General features: G+C 46.7%; 1 protein-coding gene across 2 annotated transcripts in view; it reads left to right on the top strand.

Moving 5' to 3' along the window:
• The window catches only part of SLC16A3 (solute carrier family 16 member 3), a 56,645-nt gene that overhangs the window by 23,240 nt on the left and 13,228 nt on the right, over positions 1-20,177 (top strand). The gene's annotated exons all lie outside the window — the stretch shown is intronic.

The raw sequence follows: 20,177 nt of genomic DNA, 5'->3' as shown, positions 1-20,177 counted from the left end.
CAAATAGCCCTTTAGCAGAGCCCTCCCAGAGCTGAGCTCATTCAGTGCCTGTGTTGCTCTGCAGTAGGGCAGTTACCCCAACTCAGTTCTTTGGTTGGGGGAGACCAGAGCTTCTGACCCAGCAGGACAGGATGGTGGGGAGCCCCAGACAGAAGGAAGGCAGGTGTCAGTGGCATGATCAGCACACACGGGGCAACCCCAAGGGGATTTCTGTGATTCAACCCATCACAGTGGTGTAGTCAAGCGTAGTCCAATCAGTTGAAGTTCTTGCTGGTCTGCAGACCAGTGTGAGCAATCACAAGAAGCTGGAAGGTAAAAATCTGAAGCAGAGGGTGGGGTGATGGGGGGTAATTCCCTGCTTTCCCCCAGGCAAGTGGAGGGCGAATGGGAGGCTGAATGTCCTCCCCAAGTCCATTCTCCTGTTACTCGTTCCAAGTCTCCTGGACAGACAGCAGAGCCCAAAAGATGCTGTCATTGTAATTCCACTGATCACTTGAGGAACAAATGCCCACTGCTGGTGGGGTGGGGGAATAAGCAGCAGGTGACTTATGGAAATGCTGCTTCCCAGACAGAGGCTACTTATCACACTGGGTTTGTAAAGCTGGCTAATGCAAAGCCAGGCAGTAAACAGATGAAGCCTGGCAAGTGGAATGGCCAAGACATCTCTGCATGGAGGGATACTGGGGCAGGAATTTCTGTAGTCCAGAGGGACTTGATTAAGGAACAAGCTATCTTGGTTGTGGACTTGGCTGAATTAGAATTGTTGGATGGCCATAAGAGCCTTTTCCTTTTGGCCAAGGTACAGGTGCAAATTGGGCAAAAACAAGCTGAGTTAAATGTTGCTGCTGGGTCACAGAACTTTGTATCATTTATTTTGGGAAATGACTTTTTGAGGTTGCTGAGTCCATCCCAGGAATTGTGAGTAGCAGGAAGGAATCTTGTGCTACAATCCTAGAGCAGGAGGGAAGAGCCCTGGCGGCTGTGGAGGAAATAAGAGATTGTCTCTGATTCTTTTCCAGGTGGGCTAGGCAATTTGCAACAAGGGAGAGGGAAGGAGGATGCTGGCCCTTATCTTGAGTTATTGCCTAGAGCCAGAGGGTCTGTCCAAGCTTTAAATGTCCAGGAGGGGCAGCAGAGCAGCAGGGGGCAGGTCCAGCCTTGGGAAGCACAGACATGTGTCTTGGAAGAAAACCTTCAGGCTAAGATAGGAGTCCAAGAAACCACTGTGAGGGCTAAAGAATCTGGGGGCCCGATGACTGACGATCAGCCCTCTTCAAAAGGAGAGAAGAATACAGGGCTTACCAGGGTAGGGTCTGTCATAGCTGGGAGCTCAATGACTACAGATGAACAAGTGGTGGATGGCCCTGAGGAGGGAAAGCAAAACTGTCTCTCCATCCTTGCAGGAGGGACTCAGAGAAGGGTGCTGGATCTGCATCTGTAAACCTAAACTGCCTACCTTCCATTCAAGTTTCAAGGGGGGGCTGGGCTCCAGGAGGGGGCTGACTCCACTCCCATTCATCTGAAGTGGGTTTTGCCCATGATTCTATACATTTTGGATAGTCTCTAACGTGCCACAGGATCACTCCTTGTTTGTCCTGTTAGCTCAGACTATCCTTGGTCCTAATAAGACATGACCATGCCATCTGGTCCTGGAATCCATCTTGAATCTAGTGTTTTTCCATGGGAATGGGGAGACTGAACAAAGGGCTCCCACCCCAGGAGGGATGGTCTATTTAAGGAATGAAAGCAAGCTGGCCTTTGAAGCTGGCCTTTGAAATTGTCTCGCCCATCCTAAGAGGATACACATGAAGGAACCTGAAAACAAAGGACTCAAATATCTTTGGGGAAAGCTGTAGACCCAGGCCAGTGTAAAGATCAACTCTGACTTGAAGGGTTTCACCTGAGATAAGAACAACTGTTTAGGGTAAGAATCTGCATGTAACAAGTTTCATAGTATACTGGAATTAGCTGGTGTCTTTTGCTTATTTTAACTTAATAACTTACTTTGATCTGTTCTCACTTGTAATCACTCATCCTACTTTTTATGCTTAATGAAAGCACTTTTGATTATTATCAAGCCCAGTGCAAATAATTGTTACCTGGGAGGGAGGGGAAGCAACCAATGTGCATCTCTCTCTTTCATTGATGAAGGGGGCAACATCTTTATGAGCGTTCTCCATATAAAGCTTTTACACAGTGTAAGGCAGATTTATTTGGGGGTTTGGTCCTTTTTGGGAGTTGGTTTCCTGGGTGCTGCAAATAGCACTATGGCAGAGCAGTCCCAAAGCTGAAGTGGTTCAGTGCCTGTGTTGCTCTGCATTGGGGCAGTTACTCCAACTCAGTGCCTTGGCTGGGGAAGACCAGAGCTTCTGGCCCAGCAGGACAAGAAGGCAGGCATCAGTGGCTTGATCAGCACATTGGGGAACAACTCCAAGGGGATTTCTGAGATCCAGTCTATCACAAGTGACACAAGCCTATGTCATTGTAAGAACACAGGATCTAAGTCTAGATGTGCAAATCACCTGTGTCATGAGAGGAGCCGATGATTGCTGGACTGATCACTGGCTTCAATACTCAGTGCACCAAGAGAACTTCCAAACATTCCTCAGTGAGAAACGGACCATATGCACACCTGGAAATGACAACACAAGTGCAAGTGTTAAAGACTGAGAAGCTCTAAAACAGGCCACTCATGAAGCTTGCAAGGAATCCATCAGCTTTGCAACCTGCTGCCATCAGGACTAGTTTGACAACAACAACGTTGAGTTTATAGCTCTTTTGGACCAGAAGAGAAAAAGCATTCTGTGACTGGCAAATCCAGCCATCATCCAGTCAGAAGTGGAGCTCTTTCCATCAGCTCAAAGCTAAAGTTCAAAGGAAAAGCTGAGAAATAAAAAACAAATAGTGGGGAGGACAAAGCAAAAGAAATCCAAACATTTGCTGATATGCTTGATATGGAGAGGTGTTTTGTTACACAAAGACCCTGTATGGACCAAGGCATCCTTCAGTGATGTCCTTAACATGAGAATCTGATCTGTACAGATCTCTTTGACCTAAAACCTAGCCTGTTCTTCCCCAGCTTTGCATCCACTGCCTCTTTTATCCTATGTAGTACCACACCAAAGAAAACTTTCTGGACATCAGAGACTGCTCTCCAGTTTCTAGTCATCAGGATTACCGTTTTGGGGTATTCTGACAATTATCCCATGTTTCTACTGGCCACAAGGGGTCTCTTTTCTTCCAAGCTTCCTTGAACAGCTCTGTCAGTTTCATTAGGCATTTGTGTCGAGTGCCTTTTGCATTTCTACCGTGATTTTATCATTTCCAGTACTTACTGGTTTTCAGCTTCTTGACTCCAGTCTGACACTCATGTTGGATCAATCTTAATGTCAAGTTGATTAGGTTTGCCTGTTTAACTGAGCTCTGATGGTGAGGTAAGGCTTGTCTGTTGAGGATGCACTTGAAATGCTCCACTCACCTATTGTTCTGCTCTTCTTCAGTTGTAAGCATTTTTCCATCTTTATTTGTCATTGGCCCACATCTCTTGGTTTATCCAATTCTTGCTTTGTCTATTTTCATATCTAACTGTGATGGTTGCAGCTGAATCATAAATGTCTAAGCATGTCCCAATATTTACCTTGTATTATTCTCTTTATATTAAATGCTCATGATTTCTTGGTTAAACAGCTGAGAATTTTTTCTGTTAGTCACAGGTGCTATCTAAATAGCATTAAAGAAGGTTTTCTTTAGGATAAATTAATGTCATTGTCTTACAAGGTATATTTTATTATCCACTCTGGTCTTACTCTGAACTTTAGCTGACCCTAATGTTAGCATATTGACAACCTAAAAGTTCTCTGTACTAAGTTAGTGTATCATTAAATAATGGACTGTAGGTTCTTTTTTACTCTAAACTTGTGATGCTTAGAGAAATGTCTAAATGTCTACAAAGGAACCACTTGTAACATGGAACAGGTGTTTCTGAGGTTAATCAAACAATAATAATAAACTGAAGGTTGCTTGTAGGTTATCGGAAATCACTCAAACCAATGTATTCATTCATAATAACTTGGAGCAGTGGTCTCCAACTTTCTGAAGCATGAGATCACTTTTTGATTTTAAGTGCCATTCAAGATCTACCTCAAACCCAAAACACCCTTGCCCCGCCTCCTTCCCCCTCCATCCTCCCTCACTTTTATCAGGCTGGGGGCAGAGGCTTGGGGGGCAGGAGGGGTTCAGGACTGGGACCGGGGTTCAGAATGCAGGCTCCAGCTGGGCACTGCTTACCACAAGTGGGTTCTGGGTAGTAGTGCAGGGGGCTAAGGCAGGCTCACATCCCTACCCTGGCCCTGCATCACTTCCAAAAGCAGCCAGCAAACTCCCTCCATCCCTTCCCCCTCTGCTCTGTGGAGATGGGGTACAGGGTGGATGGAAAGGCATCCTGACCCCAGCACCCCTGCTTCCTCTTCTTTTCATGCCCTGCACAGCAAGCAAGAGGCTCCCACGGATGAGGGGCATCTCCAAAGTAGAGGGCAGGAGCAGCACAGCAGTGCTGAGAGGGACAGATGAAGGGCCAGCACTTGACCGCCTCCCTGCCAAACCTCTCATGATCACCTGTCAAAGGTTCCAATATCTACCAATAGAACCTGATCTGGTTGGTGACCACTGACTAATAGAAATTGTTTGTTATTTGGTAAAATAGTGGATGGTTGCTCAGATGTCTTTAACATATAAAAAATGTCTCATGGTACCATCTACATCAGCCATGGCCAACCTGCGGCTTGCGAGCCACATGAGGCTCTTCCCTCCCAAGGTGCAGCACGCAAAGCCTCCCTCGTGGCTTGTAAAGCTACCTCCATGCCCCTGTGCTCACCGGGGCAGGGGAGCCGGCTGGCTTGGCCATTAAACATGGCGTCGGCTGGCGGGAGTCTGATGTGGCCAAAAAGCCTCTAAACGCATTTTCTTAAAGAGCTGGCAATCCTTTTTATTTCCCCCCTCCCCCTGACCAGACATGACCGCTCGACAACTTTGCCCTGGCTCTTTGCGCTGGATCCACTGATATCTTGGTTCTTTGCTCAGAATGGGTTGGCCACCCCAATTGACATTTTTATTAGTCTCTAAAGTGCTGCAAGACTCTTTTTTGTTTTTTAAGTTTATTCAGTTACAGACTAACATGGCTACCCTGTGAAACTTTTTAACATATCAGTGAGACCACGAAAAGAAGTTCATAGTCAATAGTTAATTTTCATAGTCTCATAGATGTTCACAGAAAAAATATTTAAAGAGATGTGTGCTGTTGTAGACATACGTTGTAATGGACAAAATAGTGTAATTGATAAGGGATGCTCACAAATGCTCTGTAATTCATAAACATAGTAATTGACTAACTAGACAAGGAATGTGGCATAGTAGGTATGTTCTATAATGAATGTATCCACAAAACAATGTATGGATTCATGTCAGCCTTAAAAAACTAATTGTGGTCACACATGATTCTAGTGATAAATTAGATACAAATGTAATTGGCTATGGGTTCAAAATAAATTAAGGCACAGGGAAAATTCTCATTATTTTAAATAGTAAATGAGAGCTGAGTTTCAAGGTGTTAGTCAGAAGTGAACTCAAGTAAGTTGTCTCATTTCTGCAGTCTCAAATTTAATACATCTGTGTTCTATATTTGTGTTTCTCAATCTTTTTATAAAGTACCCCTTTTTCCAAAAAAATATTATAAGTACCCCCAGTACCTACAGTTTTCAGACACGCACAATTTTTTTTCTACCATTGCAACACATTTGTTTAAACAACTTAATCATAGCAGGGCTGGTGATGACATTTTTGGGTGTAAAAAGTACAAAAATAATAAAGCACTGTAAAACTTAAAACAAAAATTCAGTTTTCTCCAAATTTCAGTTGTGTTGATGTACTCCCCAGACTTCCCTTAAGTACCCCATAGGGTACACATACCACTGGTTGAGAAACACTGTTCTATATAGCTTCAGGGGGTAGCTGAGTTTGTTGTTTTTTCCGTAACAGACTAGTGGTCTCGTAGCACTTTTTAGACTAACAAAACATGTAGATGGTATCATGAGCTTTCGTGGAACCATCTACATGTTTTGTTGGTCTATAAAGTGCTGCCAGACCATTTGTTGTTTATTTTACTGTTCTATATAGTTCTGCACTAAGTATTGCTCAATTGTCTGTCTCAAATAACACTGTACGGCTGGTCCCCGACTTACAAATGAGTTACGGACTGTCTTTACGACCGCTTAATGGGAGGTTTGGTCGTAAGTACGAACAGTCATAAATTGACCATTCGTAACTCAGGGACCGGCTGTAACTGAGTTAATTATGTGATATCATATCTGATTAAATCCAAACATGCAACATCAAGTTAAGTCAGTGTCTTCTGCCTTTGGCAGTGCTTCAAAGCCATTCCTTAGTTCAAGCTGAAATTTCATGCAGAATTCTTGCTTCCTGTTCTGCGCTGTTGATTCTCTTTGTACTTTCTGTTTAAAGTTGATCTTTCTCAATTTTAAGTTCATTATGGCAATGGAAAAATTATGATTCGCTCAGATGTCTGCTGCTTGAAATGCCCTTGCATCCTGGACAGATAGTCTGTATCTTCAGCTGATGCAGATGTGAGCAGTGTGTTTTTCTGGTTTTCCATCTGGTGAATTCTCTGTCTTTGAGGGAACAAGCTGCTTGCAAGGTCACAATTCACTGAATCGCACCATTTTGATTAAATAATGATTCCCAACCCTTGCTGCACTATTGCATTTTCTGTTCCTTTGTTCCCACATCCTACTTTAGCATTATTCACCCATGACGAGGAAGTACATCATATTTTCATGTCCCATTTGGGGGAGGGGGGTGAACTCCCCTGTCTGCCCCCTAGGTGCTAGTAACCCCCTCGGTTCTGACTGCCACCCCCGACTAATCCATACAGAAACGGACTGTTGGGACACAGAAAAGTATTTAACAAATTGTTTATTAAAGATGTGAGTTTATGGACACCAGAGCTCTGATTTGCAGAGTCATGGTGGTGTAACTTAACCAGCAGAGAGCTCCAATGAACTTGTAATAACAGAGTGAGTGAGTGTGCGCGTGTGTGCGCAAGCACAACTGACTAATCAATACAAAGCCAGGTGAATTGTTAGGTAAACAAAGCAGCCAATCAACACAGAGCCTGAGCTGCTGTTAGGTAAACTAATCAGCTAGCCAAAATCTGTTTTTAGGTAAATAGGTATGTTTCATATGAATCATAACCATAACCAAGCTGCTGAGGCCTGCATATTCCAAGTTAGGCGTACTTTCTGCAAACTGCAGACTTCTAGAGGTCACACAGAGGGCAGCTTGACTGACAGCTCTAGGCTGCATTTGTTCTGCTTGCCATGTCCTGGAAGAGCAGCCTACATTATACTGCTTTTCTTTCCCATCAACCTGGCCTGTCTTACAGTGCCACTGCCTTTCAAGGATCATACCCATTATTAGTTCGCTTGTCCTCAAAGGAGATATTTGTCACCATTTTATTTCATTTCAGGTCCTAGTTGCAAGTTTTTTAACACACATCATTTGCTGACCAAGTTCGTTTCAGTTCTCATTTTCTCTTGAATGCGTCACCATCTAAGATGCATTATTTTGGTCTAAAAATACATGAAAAACATAACTGACTAAAACAATTTGTATGCTGCACAATATACTATAGGATGTAACATTCCATTCTGAACTCTCTTTATGGTAGGTGACCATCCCAAAACTTATTCACACCAACTAATCTGTCCAACCTTTTTAATAATTTCAACTTGCTTTCACCTTGTTTTCCATTAACTATATTCAGTTTTATTTCAGTACCTTCAATTACTCTTCAGAGACATTTCTAGATCTTATCTTTATCCTCATCACTGTATTCTGTTGGGAGCACTAGACTGTATGACTGACATCTTTAGGAAGCTGGTTTGGAATCTAGCACACATGATGCATTTGCTGGTAGGTTTCCAATTGACAGGTGATTTTTCTCGCACGGATTCCATTTTTGTGAGTGCTACCTCCTCTGAGTGTGCAGGCAGGACGACAACCTGAATAGATGGGATGTTTCTTCTCTTGCTTGAACCAACACTGGAGTCTGTTCTCACTGATGCCCAGTATTTCAGGGTCATAGCATCTGCCTCACAATCTGTGAGATCTTTGATGTTCAGGACATTGTTTTCTTGTTCCAGTAGCTCACACTGAAATTTTTTCTTGTTGCCAAGTTCAAACTTTTTGAGGTCCCAGCTTCCAGAGACAACTTGCAAGGAATCTCTACAAAGCACCACTTGGCCAGCATGCTCTGGTGAACAGCCATTTTTACCACAATGGTAGCCTGGTTGCATCTCTATAATTAATGAGGGTTTTTTAGCTAGCTAGTCTGCTGGGAAAAAAACTATAAACATTTTATGAAAATGAAATTCCAAAACACACTATGATTCACTATGTTGCACTCTGATTTCTCGTGCAGTGAGGAAAGAAATTGAAATAAATGAAAGAAGTGAGAATACCCGTATTCCATCTACAATATGAATGCAATGAACAGGGTCTAGTTGGGCTTCTGCCTGTATGTTGATCAGAGTAAGGACAAAGTGTGTGCCCATGTTTGGATACTCATGTTTCTGCATGAAACAGGCATTCTTTCAGCTAAGCATAGAATTCCTGTTTTGGGGACTGGGAATATATCTTTTGTTTGTGTAATAGGTGTTGAATGCTTCACTCCGACCCTAATGTAACAGAGAACAAAATCTGGCCCTTTTGTTTTATGCCTGCGTGCACTGACAGAGCCTGACAGAGCGTTGTGGGCATGAATAAGGAGGCTTTGGGAATAAATTTGAGGCTATTCTCTATAAAAGCAAGGCAGTGATTTCTTGGCAAAGACTTTATTTGGCACCTGGAGTGCATGTGAAAAGAAGTCGCCAGCTTCTTGCTATCTAAAGAGTGCCTGCTTTACAATGTTTTCCTGAACTAAAAGCAAAATATTTTCTTAACACAAAAGCTTCTGAAAAAAGTTGCTTGTCCTGCTGGACCAAGTGTTGGAAATCTAATTTTAGAGATAGTCATCTGCTCTATTATTCCTGCTTCCAGTGTAGACTAACTGGCAATGGGAAACAGTACTCTTTTTTTTTTCTAGAAAGAGTTAAAGTGTGCTGCTATTTAACAGTGCTTAGTTAAAAATCCATCTGCTCCTTTATAGACAGATATTTTAGCGACTAAATTATGTCAGTTTACAAAGGATTACCCTCAAAACAGCTTTGCTGTAAATTCACCAAAGTATGGGCGCATGAAGCTGTATCTACAGGAAGCAGTAGTGACCTGTCTGTGATAGGAAAAGTTGTTTATTTTTTACGTTGGATATCCAGATCCTATAGCACATTGGGAAGGGAGAGAAGACAGAAAAAGTTTCTTCTATTACTCTCTGCCATTCATAAACTTGAGTTGCTGTAAAAATGCCATGATGGAAACACTTTTTCCTCGAGTAACTTCATTCCACATGCTGGAAATACAATCCTATTTCAGCTATTTGCTCAAGAAGAGTATTTTGGTAGAAACCTATATGATGAATGGAACAAATTCCACATCATCTCATTTTGCAACAAAATAAATGAGCGAGAACATATTTATTACTAGAGCTTGACAAATAATGCAATCTACTCACCCGGGGAAAGTAGATTGCAACCCAGAAGAGCCGGGTTTGGGCGATCTGCACATGCGCAGAATGATCTGTGCAAGCACCGATCGCCGGACAGCGCGGCTGGTGAGCAGGGCTCGGCGCAGTTTGGCGAGCCCTGTTTATTACAGCAGAAATGCCATCGGGATTAATTTAGCAAAATGTATCAACCAACCAGTTAAATACATGAATAAATTTTAACATACTGTGCAAAATTAATTCTCAGTAAAGTCAACAGGAGGGAAGAGACTAGAATTAGGAAGCTGGGGGTTTGTAGGAATTTCATAGAATCCTGGGGCTGGAAGAGACCCAAAGCAGGACCAGTCCCAACTAAATCAGTCCAGCCAGGGCTTTGTCAAGCTGAGACTTAAAAACCTCTAGGAATAGAGATTCCAGCCCCTCCCTAGGGAACCCAGCCCAGCGCTTCCCCACCCTCCTAGTGAAATAGCTTTTCCTAATATCCAACCTGGGCCTCCCCCACTGTAACTTGAGACCATTGCTCCTTGTTCTGCCATCCGTCATTGTTCTGTCACTGCTGAGAACAGCCTCTCTCCATCCTCTTTGGAACCTTCCTTCAGGAAGTTGAAGGCTGCTGTCAAATCCCCCTCACTCTTCTCTTCTGCAGATTAAACAAATCCAAATCCCTCAGCCTCCCCTTACAGGTCATGTGCTCCAGCCCCCTAATCATTTTGGTTGCCCTCCAGTGGACCCTCTCAAATGCGTCCACATCCTTTCCATAGTGGGGGGCTCAGAACTGTAGGTAATATTCCAGACGTGGCCTCACCAGAGCCGAATAAAAGGGAATAATAATTTCTCTGGATCTGCTGGCAATGCTCCTCCTAATGAAACCTAATATTTCATTCGCCTTCTTGGCTACAAGGGCACACTTTTGAGTCATATCCAGCTTCTCATCCACTGTAATCCCCAAGTCCTTTTCTGCAGAACTACTACTTAGCCATTCGGTCCCCAGCCTGTAACAATGCTTGGGAGTCTTCCGACCGAAGTGCAGGACTCTACACTTGTCCTTGTTGAATCTCATCAGATTTCTTTTGGCCCAATCCTCTAATCTGTCTAGGTCACTCTGGACCCTATCCCTGCCCACCAACATATTTACCTCTCCCCCTAGCCTAGTGTCATCCGCAAACTTGCTGAGGGTGCAATCCATCCCCTCATCCAGGTCACTAATAAAGATGTTGAATAAAACCGGCCCTAGAACCGATCCTTGGAGCACTCTGCTAGAAACTGACCGCCAACCTACCCATTGGGCCTGACATTCTAGCCAGCTTTCTATCCATCTTACAATCCATTTATCCAATCCATACTTCCTTAACTTGCTGGCAAGAATATTGTGGGAGACAGTATCAAAAATTTTGTAAAGTCAAATCCACCAGCTTTCCCATATCTACAGAGCCAGTTACCTTGTCATAGAAAGTAATCAGTTTGGTCAGGCATGACTTGCCCTTCATGAATCCATGTTGACTATTCCTGATCACTTTCCCTTCTTCCAAGTGCTTCAAAATGGATTCCTTGAGGATCCTCTCCATGATTTTTCCAGGGACTTAGGTGAGGCTGACTGGTCTGTAGTTCCCTGGATTGTCCTTCTTCCCTTTTTTAAGGATGGGCACTACATTTGCCTTTTTCCAATTATCTGGGGTCTCCACAACTTTTCAAAGATAATGGCCAAAGGCTCTGCAGTAACATTTGCTAACTCCCTCAGCACTCTCGGATGCATTAAATCCAGCCCCATGGATTTGTGTATGTCTAGCTTTTCTAAATAATTCTTAACCTGTTCTTTCTCTACCAAGGGCTGCCCACCTCCTTCCCACACTGTGTTGCCTAGTGCAGTAGTCTGGGAGCTGACCTTGTCTGTGAAGACAGAGGCATTGAGTGCTTCAGCTTTTCCTACATCATCTGTCACTAGGTTACCTCCTTCATCTGTTCAAGTTTTCACTTCTTGTACGCTTCCTTTTTGTGTTTAAGCTCACCCAGGGTAAGCCAATCTGGTCGCCTACCATATTTGATTTTCTTACTGTACATCAGGATAGTTTCTTCCTGTGCCATTAACAAGGCTTCTTCAAAATACTGCCAGCTCTTCTGGATTCCTTTCCCCTTCATGTAAGCATCCCAGGGAATCCTGCCCATCAGTTCTCTGAGGGAGTCAAGGTCTGCTCTTCTGAAGTCCAGGGTGTGTATTTTGCTACTCTCCTTTCTTCCTTTGGTCAAGATCCTGAAATCTACCATCTCATGATCACTGCTTCTGAGGTTGTCACCCACCTCTGCTTCCCCTACTAGTTCCTCCCTGTTTGTGAGCAGCAGTCAATCTGCGCATGGTCCCTGGTCTTTTCCTTGAGCACTTGTACCAAGAAGTTATCCCCAGCATTCTCCAAAAACGTCCTGGATTGTCTGTGTTTAAATCTCATTGTTTTGGAGGGACACATTCTGTGCTCCCGCCAGGGCCCTGGGGTGGAAGAACTTGTTCTCTCTGTCCTGGCCCTAGAGCTGGAAGGAATAGCACTCTTCACTGCAGCCGCTCTGTGCTTTCACTGATTATTGGGGGGGGGCATGCCCCTTGCCCCCCATTGTGAGACATACATTATTGGTATCTTAGTGTCTCAGGAACAACTTTTTGAACACCTGAACTGTACTTGTTTCTCAATCTCTGTATTTAATGCCTTGTTCTGCCTTTTTCTTCTAAATTTGAGAGCCCCTTTATTACTCATGCAGGGGCTTACATGCTGTTATTAAGTAATGTATCAATCTTCTTTTGATAAATTAAATGGATTGAGTCCTCTGAGTCTCTCACTACAAGGCATTTTGTTTTCTTTCTTCCACATGGGACTATTTAATTTTTCAGTTTATATTCCAGAGGGAAAATTAATCCCAAATCTTCAAAGTTAAGCATGTAGGGCAAATTTAATGGGACTGCTCAAAGCAGTGAAAGTTAAGCACATTTAAATGTCAGGGGCAGGCAATAATTTTTGACTGGGGACGACTTCTGAAATTTTTGAAGTTACCCTGGGCTGCCCCAGAAGGGGCGGTGCCTCAGGCAGAAGGGGCGGGGCCAGGACACTTACGTGCTTCCCCACCAAAAGCCCCTGATTGGTCTGGGGGTGGGGGATCATACAAAGTCTATGCCCTGCCCCCAGAGAGAACCGCCAGCTGTTCTGAACTGTTGGACGTTCCCTCTAGGTACCCGTGCCCCTGGCGGTGGGAGGATACTTTGTATGCTCCCCACTGCCACCCCCAGGTCAATCAGGCAAAGTCTCCTCCCACCCTGCTCCCATCCTGCAAGAAGCGTGCGATGCTTAGAAATGCCACACCCCTCGCAGGGGGGGAGGAGACTTCATGCGGGGGGAGCAGCAGGGCCTCCATGGGCCAGATCAACTTGCTTGGCGGGCCGGATCCGGCTCATGGAGGCCCTTGTGCCCACCCCTGCCCTACACTGAAGTGGCTAATCATTGAAATGGCACCTTTAAAATACTAACCTCCATATTTAAAATACATTTACTTGCTTGCAGTTTTATGCTTCACAGCCTGTTTTTATTATCCTGGCTTTAGGTTCTAGACACCTGGTCTTCAGGTAAGTTTTGTATCTGAATTTCCAAGATGAATAAAGAAAAGAGAAAGATGAAGGAGATCTTGTGGTGTTAGTTTTTCCCTTAAAGAGCAGCCTATGAAATAGATGAGTGATAGTCACTGCCAGGTTTATTTCTGGAACATGAACGTGAAAGTACTTCTTCCAAGTAGCAGAGTGCTGGTCTAAATGTCATAGAAAGGACACTCATTTCAGACGAAGAATGATCATGTATTCACCATGCAGCTGTCTAGACAGCAAGTCTGTGCCAAAACGATAGCTATGCCTACACACTCTGGTTCTGAAATGCATTTCCCCGGACTGAAGCGTGGTGAGCCAAGTACCAAATGCGTAATGCATGAAGAATCACAATGCTGTCTGATATTCCACAAGAGGAGAGAAGTAGGGCTTAGTAATAGGCAGCCTACGTCTCTGGCGTGCAGATCCCTTCATCACTACAGGTTTCCTCTGCCTGGGAGGGTGATTTAGTGGGTTGGCGATTTCTGAGCGATATGTCCAAATAAGAGTCCGCCCCTTCTGGGGTAGCAAAAGTCTAAACAAATGGAAATCTGAGTTTTTCAGCCTGTCGCAGGGGAGCCAATAGGGTGGCTGGGCCCCTGGGCAATGTGGGGGGAGACCTAGTTCTGTGCTCCCAGAAGGCCTGAAGCTGGGGCAGCCAGCCACCAGTGCCACCCCTTCCCCTGCCGGCCCTCAGAGTAGGCTGGAGGGTGTAGTGTGGAGTTCCTGTGGCAATTTTAAAGGGCCCAGGGCTCTGTGGTGGTGGCTGGAGCCTTGGGCCCTTTAGAATCACTGGGCCCTGGGACAATTGCCTCCTTTGCTTCCTCCTGCCCCCCGGCGAGGGCCAGACCAGGACATTCATTTGATCATCAGTCTCCCTTTTGAGGGGCCAATCTTCCTTCTCCTTTTCCCTGGGCCATAACTCTACTTCACACAGTCTTTCCCTCTGTTCTAAGGCTTCCTCTTTAAGCTTCACCACCCTGCCTGGAAGCATTTCCATACCTTTTACGTGGTGTACAGGAGAGTTGGCCAGCATTGGCAAGGTCTCTCTTTCAGAAATCATTGATGAGGCCCCAAAATAATGAGAGTAAAAAAATATTTCATTTGTCGTCTTGGGTTTGAGCTTTTTGTTTTAAACTTCTCTCCGCAATCATGGAAGCTAGAAACAGAGATTCTGACATTCGTTTGCCTCCCACAAGAGTGACTTCGAGAGAAACACTAGCTATTGTATCGCTCTCAATAAAATCATGACAGTCGGCAACACTAGTTACTAGGTTCCTTGCTCGTAACTGCCCTGGAGATAAGTGAAGCAGCTGCCCTTGCCATCCTCCAAAATTCCTGCTTCACTTATCTCCAGAGCAGTCACTTCCCAGCTTTCTGGGCCTCCTTCCCAACCCCCTCTCCTCAATCTTCTTCCAGATAGCTTCTCTCAGGAAGCATCATCTCCATCAGCTTCTTTTTAGGAGTTTCTTCCCTGGGTCTCCCTTAGCCTAAGCAGCACATAGGAGCCCTGCCTCTTCCCTGCAACCTTTTTTTAGACTGCTGTCATATGACTCTTCCTGGCTCTAAATCCCAGAAGACCTGTCCTCAAAGAGACCAGCTGAGGTAATATCATTTATTGGACCAACTTCTGTTGGAGAGAGAGAGACAAAACAAACAAAAGGTCTCTCACACTAACAGACGCCGGGCCAATAAAAGATGTTCCCTCACTCACCTCGTCTCTCTAATATACTGCTGCTCACGCGACCACAACTACCATGCGTGTCCTCAGAGAGCCACAACTAGGAGAAAGGATGATCTGGACCAGTGCTCCCTCTACGCTGCCTGGCATCAGGGCTTCACAGGTGGTTAATCAGCCCCATCCAGTCAGTGGGCCCCTTCATGGAGCCCTGAGTCTCTGACTGGGCAGGGCTGATTCATCATCTGTGAAGCTGCGCAGCTTAGAGGGAGCTGGTCTGCAGCTTTCCCTCCTTTTTTAAAAGAATCACTTGCCCTGTGACACACATAAAGGAAACAATGAAGAGTCTTGTGGCACTTTAGAGACTTACCGATTTATTTGGGCATAAACTTTTTACCCACAAAAGCTTGTGCCCTGATAAATCGGTTAGTCATAAGGTGCTCCAGGACTCCTCATTGTTTTTGCAGATATAGACTAACACAGCTCCCCTTCTGGGAATGTAAAAAATCCTCCTTTGGGAAATCCCATTAGGGCTAGAAAATGTCACTAAGTCAAGTCATAGGGTGACTCTAAATGCAGGAGTCTGAATAGCTCAGGCTGAGCTAGTTTCCATCTTTTTTTATTAATTGATCCATTAGTTTTGTTACCTCAGATTTTTAAAATGCAGTGACACTGATAGCATACATTGGCGCTCGTCTGACATTTAGCATTAGAATTATGCCACAAAGGCACAAAGGCTGTAGCCTTTTTTCAAAAACTTCACCTGCGTCTAGACTACAGTCGCGTTCTTTCAAAATTAAATTGAAAAACCCGGCTTTTCTTTCGATGGCGGTACTCCTCATTTCACGAGGAAGAACGCCTTTTTCGACGGAGATCTGTCGAAAAAAAGTGAGTGTGGACGTGGGGAGCCCCTTTTTTTTGAAAATCAGGGCCTCCAGGGAAGAAGCCCTGGTGAACAATCTGGGGCATGCCTTGCATCTCTCTGGTTCCTGTCTGCAGCCATCTTTTAAAGGGACAGTCACCCTCACAGCCACTTGTGGCAGCTGTTCCAGTGCAGCCATGTCCCAGCCCCAAGACCCTCCTGGCCCTTCCAGACAGCCTTCTGGTGACCCAACCAGGGGCTCCAAACACTGGGCACCGGCATGGTCTGGGCCAGAGCTCAAGACCCTTCTTGAGCTCTGATCAGGGGAAGAGGCCTTACAAGCCCTGAACACCAGGTGGCGAAATACGGACATTTTTGGCCGTATGGCAGAGGCCCTGGCTAAGAGAGGGCACCACCCCCGCACCCAGGACCAGGTGCGCTCTAAAGTGAAAGAGCTGCGCCAAGGCTATATAAAGGCCAGGGAGGAGAGCTCCCGTTCTGGGGCAGCCCCCAGCTTCTGCCCCTATTATTCGGAGCTGGCCCAGATCCTTGGTGGTGGGGAAGCACGCACACCACTGCGTCTCATCCAGTCTGGCTTGTGGGACCCTGTGGTGGACGCGCCAGAGCAGGACCTAGAGCAGTCCAGGGAGACTGAAGACGGGGAGATGGTGCCGGAGGAGGAGGACAGCGAGGAGACGGTGCCCTCACTCTGGAGCCAGTCACCCAGACCCCAGAGGCCTCCCAGGTGTCATCTGATGCCGGAGACGAAGCAGCAGGTGAGTGCAGTGAGGTCGTGTAACACACAGGGTGGGGGAGGTGGGTGCACAGTGGGTGATGCACAAGAGAAACCTGTAATGCTCAGCATGGACATCATGCAGCTGGCTGTGCAGTGCCAACATGTTCAGTGGTAGAGTGTGACACATGGGGGTGCACCACGGGGTAGCATAAACCATGTCTGGAACACACCAGGTGGGTTTTCAGTGCGAGGTCCCATTGGCACTTCGGGACCCCTGTGAAGCTCAGGCTGATGCCCAGGTCACACATGGTGTTACCTTCAGAATGCCTGAGTCCCCTGTCTGAAGGAGAGGGCATGCCCTTTTGAACAGCTATTGCACAGATGACTGTGTCTTCCTCTTTTCCTCCTCAGCCGGACCAGCCATGCAAGAGGGCCACAGCACCCCGGCCCCACCTGCATCCTGGGGACATGGGAGCCGCAGACACAGGCGTGTCTATGCAGACATCCTGAGGCAGCATGTGGTGGCCGTGCAGGAGTTCAACACCATCCTGTGAGAGAGGATGGAGGCAGAGGCTCAGTGGCATGATCGGCTGATAGAGGAGCTTGTCCAGCAGCGCATGTCCCTGTGTGCCACTCTCAGGGAGGTCTGTGGCTTGCCTGCTCCTGTGCCTGGACCCCGCCCCACCAAACCCCCCTTCCACAGCCCCATCCCTTTCCCCCCTTGTACCTCCTTCTCCCCCAGTCCCCCAGCCTCCCTCTCCCCCAGTCGCCTAGCCCCTATCTCCCCCTGGCCCTCCTCTCCCCCAGGTCTCCCAGACCCAAGTGCACCTACCCTCTGTCATCTAGCCAACAGTTGCCCCACCCCTTCCCGAGGCCATGGTGAACCCCGAACATGAGGCGCCAGCAGGAGACTGCGAGCAGGCAAGCACAATGCAACCTGATCCCCTTCCCCCCTTCAGGTTTCAAGTCCCCTTTCCCCCTCCAGGTTTCAAGCACCCCCATCCACCCCAGTTAAACACAATGTTTGGTATTTAAGAAAATGTTTATTTTTGATGGAGAAAGTATACTTTGAGGAAAAACTATGTACAATAAACAAAAGCTTTTTTATGTTTGCAGCAGTTATACATTCTTTCAGTTATTGATATTTATAACAATAAAACAGAAGTTATTCTTTTCAGACAATCCCTGGTGTTTATTATTTCTACAAACAGGGTCAGGATAAGGGTTGAGGAAGGAAGCTTGTATTGGGCCAGGGCCAAGCCCCCAGACAGGAGCCTCTCAGGAGAGTCAGTGGCCTCCGATAGAGAATCACGCCTGTAGGGCCTCACGGATGCGAACAGCAGACCGGTGAGCCTGGCGGATGGCAGCTGTCCGGGGCTGGTCAAAGTGCCTCTCCTGACCATCAGCACCTGTACCCCACCCTGGTAGGAAGGCCTCCCCTTTCCTCTCCACTAGGTTATGGAGAACGCTACACGCGGCCACCACCTCAGGGATGTTGCTCTCCCCCCGTCTAGCCATGTGAGCAAGCACCAGAATCTCCCTTTTAAACGTCCGAATGCACATTCCATCTGGTTGCGAGCCTGGTTAAGATGAGCATTAAACTGCTCCTTGCTCGCATCCAGGTGGCCGGTGTAGGGCTTCATCAGCCATGGCATCAGGGGGTAGGCAGCATCAGCCACTATGCACACCGGCATATGCACGGCCCCAACTGCAAAGTCACGATGCGGGAAAAATGTTCCTGCCTGAAGCCTCCGGTAGAGGTACGAGGTCCTAAAGATGTAGGCATCATGTGCCCGCCCCGACCACCCAACACAAATGTCAGTAAACTGGCCACGATGGTCGACCAGGGCCTGGAGGACCACTGAAAAGTAGCTCTGTCTGTTAATGAATTGGGCTGCTTGATGGGGCGGTGCACGGATTAGAATGTGTGTCCCATCGAGCGCTCCTCCACAATTCGGGAAGCCAAGGGCAGCAGAGCCAGCCAAGACGCTGTCCAGGTCTGCTAGACGGATGAGCCTGTTCAGCGGCTCAGAATTGATGGCCCTCACCACATGCAGAAAGAGACAAATAGACAACAACATTTTAGAAGGGGGTGCCTGCTCTCTTAAGAGGAGAACCCACCACACGCCTTCCCCCTTAAACACCTCAGGAATCCCCTCCTCAGAACTCCCGCCCCCCCGGCAGCTCAGGGTGAGTGGAGGAGCTCCCTCCCACTCCCACCCCGCCTTGCCCTTTCCTGACAGTCTCCCTTCCCCCCGCTAACTGTGACTGTCCCCCAACAATGACTTACCTCCATCAGGATGGACCCAAAAGTAGACCTGCCCACTCCAAATTGGTGTCCCACGGAGCTGTTGGGGGTGGCCTGCTTCCAGAGGGCAATAGCGACCTTCTTTTCCAGGGAGATGGCGGGCCGCAGGTGGGTGTCCCACCGTTGCAGAGCCGGGGTGAGCCAGGTACACAGCTCTTGGAAAGTGGCCTTCCACATCCAGAAGTTGCGGAGCCACTCCCAGTCATCCCAGCGCTCCATAATGAGCTGGTCCCACCAGTTGGAGCTGGTGTCAAGCCGCCAAAAACGCCTGTCCACGAAGTTGTTTGGCAGCAAGGGCAGTGGGGCTGCATGACGGACGAACTCTTCTTACCTCTGGTTTGGGTCCAGATGGGGAAGTAGCCGCATGACTGTGTCATGCAGCTGCAGCAAAACTTGCAGTATGATGGCGTGGGGCCATCGCCTGCCCAGGGGCAGCGCTGGCTCCATATAAAAAAAAGGGGTCTAAATCAGATAAACATCCAAACAAAAAAACCTGCTGGGGTGTCCCAGGAAGCTGGGCACTCCAAACAAGCACTGCAATGCCTTGCTTACCTCCTAGAGAGGCAGCTGCAGGAGCAGCGCAACAGGTGTTCGGGGCATCCCTTTAACCACACGTCTCTGCAAAGGGCAGGAAGCAGCACCCGGAAGGAAATGCTGCCCCCATACCCTGGCAGAAGCAGTTCTGGGTGGCTTTTTCTTTCACCAGAGCGTCCAGCAGGCAGGATGCTCTTTTTTGAAAAAGTGGCTCAATTTTCCGATCCGCATAATGTAGTCTAGATGCTCTTTTTCTAAAGATGCTTTTTCAAACGTGGCTGTCAAAAAAGCGTCTTTCGAAAGATCCGCGCTGTCTAGATGTACCCAAAGAGAAGTGTGGAGGTAAGACAGTTGTCTCTTCAGCACAATGTGCTGGCATATGTTATTGTGTTAGTCCCTCATGCCATACTTTGACCCCGTGTGTCCTGTCCTAGATGATGTAACATCATACGCCACTTAGCCCAAGCAGGCCCATGTAATGCAATAATACTTTATCATAAGCTAAATCTAATTTGAGTGGGCCTTTCGCTTGCAGGTGAGGGGTCACCTGGATAGAAGTCTGGTGATGCGGTTTACTAAGTTGGCACTATGCATTCAAATTAATTAATAACCCACTGGCGTATCTCAAGTATTCTAACAAGAGACACCACAAAAACCCTCTCTCTGCACCATTCAGCGATTAAACCCAATTATGAGGGGGGAGCAGCAGGAATCTGCAGAAAGTCTGGGTACCGGGACTGAATTAGCTGTTCGTTTGTTTTCCCCTTTAAACA

Source organism: Pelodiscus sinensis, chromosome 20, assembly GCF_052426305.1.
Source record: "Pelodiscus sinensis isolate ZL-2025 chromosome 20, ASM5242630v1, whole genome shotgun sequence".
Taxonomy (NCBI): Eukaryota; Metazoa; Chordata; order Testudines; family Trionychidae; genus Pelodiscus; species Pelodiscus sinensis.
This window is presented reverse-complemented; position numbering and strand designations above follow the sequence as displayed.